At 33.8% G+C, this 5,613-nt stretch overlaps 1 non-coding gene across 1 annotated transcript; it reads right to left on the bottom strand.

Moving 5' to 3' along the window:
• Positions 1-3,672: 3,672 nt before the first annotated feature.
• LOC145565803 (small nucleolar RNA R71) lies at positions 3,673-3,776 on the bottom strand. Its single transcript, XR_014095180.1, has one exon. It is a non-coding gene; the product is annotated as a small nucleolar RNA R71 (small nucleolar RNA).
• Positions 3,777-5,613: the final 1,837 nt, after the last annotated feature.

Below are 5,613 nucleotides of genomic sequence, written 5' to 3'. Positions count from 1 at the left end.
TTTGATTATGATCATCAATGAACAAGCTAATATTATCTCTAATGCTTCCTATGAAAAAACAATATTATGTATTTAACAAAAGTAATAGATAACCCCTAAATTGCAATATATGTTACTCCCTCTGTCCCTATTTTTTTGCCCCATTGGACTTTTCACGGTCTTCGAGACGCGTGTTAAAACGTATACATCTTATGATCTATAAGTGTAAAAATTATAAAACTTGATATTAATAACATATAAAATTCGACGAATCTAACAAGATCCCACTTGACTATATTATATCTTATACATTAATGAGAATTTGTGGTTAAAGTTATTAAAAATTGACCCAAAAATTAGCTATGGGGCAAAAAAAGGACAGAGGGAGTAACAATTAAGGATCCACGTGAGAGTTCCTTAAAAGAATTCAATACATTACAAATAAAGGTAAATTAATCGGAAAGTAACTTTAAAAAATGTTTATACCATGATGACTGAGTGACTATCAAAGTAATATCATGCTATCTTAAATTAAAAAAGGTCAATGAGAAGCTCACAAAAGCAAAGGGGCAGTTTCATGTTCGATTATAATTTTAACATATCTTATAATATCTTAATTTGATTTATAATAATGATTTAATATGAACATAGATAATATATCTAACCAGAACATACATTCGACCAAAATAATACACAAGTATAAAGATTGAACTAAATTAACAATAGCCTGATAGCATTATATTCAAAGATCCTTGATTAAGAAAATAGCAAATTCTCATACTAGGACATACATTACGGAAATACAAACAAGAGCAAGCAATAAACATGTAATTTCAAGTTTTCAACTAAATAAAAAATGGAATACACAAAAATACAGAAATTAAGAAGGGTTAAAAAAAACCTTCATAAGGAGATTGAGATGGACCCTAACATTAAAGTACTACATATTATCTTCAGAGGGAGGATTACTAAATCCGGGAGCTACATTAATAGTTCCAAGGATTATTAATTATACACAAACTACAAAACAATTAAAATTTCAAAAATAGAACCCAAGCAAAATTACAATCAGGCCTTTTGAGACATAACTATGTCCATCATAAAAAATTACACACCATGGGTATTGCTCTATAGATTTACAATCCCTAATTTTTTTTAATCTTTTCTATGTACTCCAATTTCAAAGTTCAAAATATTAATCAAATAACACAATTCAAAATTCTCAAAGAAAGTAATGTAAGACAATGAAGCAAATATATTTTAGTTTCAATACACAATTTGAAAAAAGAAATCAAAAACATAAATTGCTTTTTCAATTAAGAGCTGCAAGAGGTATTAGAAATTGAGTAAGGATAAAAATACTAACCCAAACCCCTAGCGGTGTCAGCTGTGTTAGTGGTGTCGGCTAAGAGGCGTGGCGGTGTTGGTGGCACTGACTTTTGGTGGTGCGGTGGTCTGGTGGCATATTAGATCTCCCTTCGCCTAATATTCTCGAGGTGTTACTGATGGTGGCCGTACACAAGATCCATGACCATTGGAGTAACAGGTGATACAAATAGTGAGTAAATAACAAATTACTAGAAATTCAAATCCACCAAAGAACCCTAGATTGTGTATACTGACAATTAAATAAAAAATAGTTAAACCCTAGATTGTCAAATTGATATTTGATGATTATGAAGAATAATAAATACCACAACCCAGCTTCAATGGAGGGAAGAAAGCCCAGAGTACGCCGCTTTATTGGAAAGCTCGCTTCAATGGAGGAGAAGGATAGAGTGTGTGTGAAAGAGAGAGAGAGAGAGAGAGAGAGAGAGAGAGAGAGAGAGAGAGAGAGAGAGAGAGTATGTATGAGAATGTGCGGAAAAGAGGGATAACACTTAAAGAGGGTCCTCCAACTAGTGACTCACCTAATTCTTAAAAAAATTAGAGGGGCGGATTTATCTAAATTTAAGCGCATTTTTAAATTTCAAAAGCACTACCGTGGCATTAGCCTTTTAGGCCGTTGTATTAGCACCCCTAATGCAACAACTTTAAGAAACTGTTGCGTTAGCCCCACCTTTTGATGTACAAAGTTTACGCCGTTGTATTAGGCTTATCTAATGCAACGGCAATAAAGCAAGCCATTGCAATAGCTCTTTTTAACCGTCGTATTTGATAAAAAATGTAGTAGTGACTTCTTGTAATCTTTTTTAGCTATGTTTTCATTATTCCTCTTTTCATACTTAAATCTTTAGAGAGATTCTTAGTTGTGGATTATTGTTAAACTCAAGCTTTTTCCTTTAGTGCAATTTCATATTTCCTTCTTTCGATATTGATCCTTCTCTCTTTTATTGTTTATTTCATTACTTTGATTTTAATTGCTTTATTACTTTGTGTTTAATTTCAATCATGTCTTATTCCTATGCTTTGAGTTGTTTAGATTTAATTATGCGTGAGTAGTTTAATTCTAGGGTTCTTGGGGGATCCATAATTAATATGAACGGATAATCTGTTATTGTTGATTATTGATATTGCATGATAATTTCTTATTGAATTGTTTTAATTCTTTGCAATTGGATTATGGATCGAGCAGATGTGATTTGATTGTAAAAGTATACCAATATTGAATTGATGAATAGAACATATATTAATTTGATATTAAAGGCTATTTTCAATAGGAACTTAGATCTAGTAAATTGCGAGAGCCTGTTAATCATGTTATATGTGCAATATTAATTGTTGATTGTTATGCTTTATCCCGCAATATTAATTATTGGTAAACTTGTGACCCTAGGCATTTTAGTATTGATTTCTCCTTAATTATTCCCCTTAGTTTAATTCACTTGAAAATAATTTGGTTACGTAATAGTTTAGTTTATTTTGATTAATTAGGAATAGAAAGATTTGGTTCCTTGTGGATTCGACCCTACTTCCCTATCTACATTAGTTAGAGGACTTAGGTAATACTTTTGTTTAGGTAATACAACTTTAGCCTATCAAAATTTGGCACCGTTGCCAGGAAAATGATTTTATTTTTATTTCTAATTGTTTTTGTAGTCTAAATTATTTTCCCCCACCTCAAAGAATGCAAGTTCTTTGGGAAAAATTTCTCATATTTGTTTGTTTAATTATGTGTTTATGCTCAGGGGTTCTAGATCAGGTTACATTCCATTCGATCTTGAAATCGAACGATCTTTTCATAGACAAAAGAACTTTTTCTAGACAGATACGAGCCACATCCGAGGGTAATACAACTTTGGATCCCCTATCTGATTCCAGTGATTCGGAAGCTTCTTCAGAACTTGAATCAGAGATGGAGAATCCACTACCTCCTCCACCTCGCAAGCTTAGCGATTATTTGCAACCATCCCTACAAGATTTTCCTTATCTTGCTCCTACACCTAATCTTGAGGGAGTGGAATTTGAGATTAAACCCCAGTTTATTACTATGATTGAAAGGAAGCAATTCAGCGGAGCTAAGGGTAAAGATCCAAATCTTCATATTTTGGATTTCTGTCAGTATTGCAATACTATTAGGCAAGCTGGGGTCACTCAAGACCAAATCAGGGATATTCTTTTTCCCTTTTCTTTGTATGGTAAAGCTAAATTGTGGTATAATGGATTAAATAGAACTGCGCTTGGTGTTACTGATTGGGATACTCTTGCTTTGAATTTCTATAATAAATATTACCCTGCAGAGAGGATAACTTTATTAAGAAATTGAATCCAAAATTTTGCTAAGAAGCTGATGAAAGTCTATATGATGCTTGGGAGAGATTTAAGGATCTGCAAAGGGAATGTCCCCATCATGGATTAGCGTAGTGGCAGATAATCCAAGCCTTCTACAACGGGCTTGGAAATTCATCTAGATCAATCCTTGACTCAGCAGCTAATGGAAGATTTATAAATCTTCAGGAAAATCTAGCAGGAACAGTTATCGAAGAGATGTCAATTCACAATTCCCAATACGGGAATCCTAGAGGCTTTGCAAACAAAGACAAATATAGTTTTGATTCAGTATCCTTTTTGCAAGCTCAATTAACTTCTATTAGTAAACAAATTAGATAACCTTTGTATTGTTTATCCTGCTTCTTTAGCTAATATTTTCGCTGTCCATAATACTAATTTAATGAAGCTTTTTGTGAAAATTGTGGAATTGTAGGTCATTGGGAGCAAGATTGTAGGAGGTCTGTGGAGCAAGTTAATGCCTTTCAAACCTATAGGCAAAATAACCCATACTCTAACACCTATAATCCTGGCCTCCAAAATCATCCATACCTATGTTACCAGAGTACCAATGTGCAAAATTCCCCAACTCCACAACCATCACAACCACAAGCACCACAACAACCACAACAAAAGTACTACCAAACCCTTCATCAAAGGACCCAATCACCGACTCCATAACCATCCACTGACCCTGTCTTGTCAGAAATTAGAACGATGTTAGCCAGCATGCAAAAGCACATGCAGAGTAGGGATGCACAAATTGATTTAATCTTAGCACATAATAAAATCATGGATAATCAGATTGCACAACTTTCTTCTACTTTACAAACTCGCTAGTAGGGAGTCCCTACCATCGCAACCAATTAATCCACGGATCATGCTAATGCAATTACTCTAAGGAGTGGTTCACACTATGATGGGCCGTTATGCCCAAAGATTATGAACTTGTTACAACATCAATTGCTAATCCTAATTCCCTTGTACCAAGTGCTAATGTTACTAACCTTGCAGGGCCCCAAACAAAAACTAACTCTTCTGATATTTCTTTACAGGGTACACCTCAGGAGAAGGGTGGAGATGTGCAAAGCCCTACTATCCAACTTCCATTCCCTAATAGACTATAACACCCCCAAATCTCCCTCTACGGAAATACTAGTATAATACGTATAATTATACCATAGAGATAAACTTAGGTGTATTACCGCCGCGTGATTACGCAAGGCTACTCACACTTACTAAGCAAAACCAATACTTTGCAGCGGAAAACTTCAATACTCTTCTCTTATTAATAATAGACTATAATTAGTAACCATTGTCGTGAGTACTCAAAATAAAACATAAAGACCAACATTCCTAATCTAGGTGAAACCATTCCCAGGACTCCACATGCTCATTCATTGACTCCACCTGAAATTAGTCAACACCACTTACCTTTAAGGTAAACAGGGCGAACCAAAACAAATAGGAAATACGGATTAGCAAATTATGCTAAGTACGATAAGTGCAAGATAATGTAAACTCAATTTATTTGCAAACATGCTTTATAAATCAATTCCAATAATTAATCCAATAAATTCCAAACTCATTATTCCAAAACCGATTCCAATGATTCAATATTCAAAATAATAGTTAATAAAACCAATTCCTTTATTAAGAACCAATTTCTTTTAATCTAATTCCTCACCCAAGTGTGCACACCCCCAAGCTAGTCTCCTTATATTACAAGGCTATTCTTGAGGAAAGACCCGGTCATACAAAGTCCAAGGCCTTATCAATAAACCAAATCCGCATAGTGGGATTACCAACATGCTTATAAAGCATTAATAATAATAATAATAATTCAATGGTTCAATAAATCCTTTTAATATCCAATAGTTCCAACGTAGTTCAAAATCCTTTTTATTAATTCCACATGCTTTCAAA

The sequence above is a fragment of the Chenopodium album genome, chromosome 10 (genome assembly GCF_948465745.1).
Source record: "Chenopodium album chromosome 10, dcCheAlbu1.1, whole genome shotgun sequence".
In the NCBI taxonomy this organism is placed as follows: domain Eukaryota; kingdom Viridiplantae; phylum Streptophyta; class Magnoliopsida; order Caryophyllales; family Amaranthaceae; genus Chenopodium; species Chenopodium album.
The sequence above is the reverse complement of the archived record's forward strand: the minus strand, read 5'-3'. Positions and strand labels throughout refer to the sequence as shown.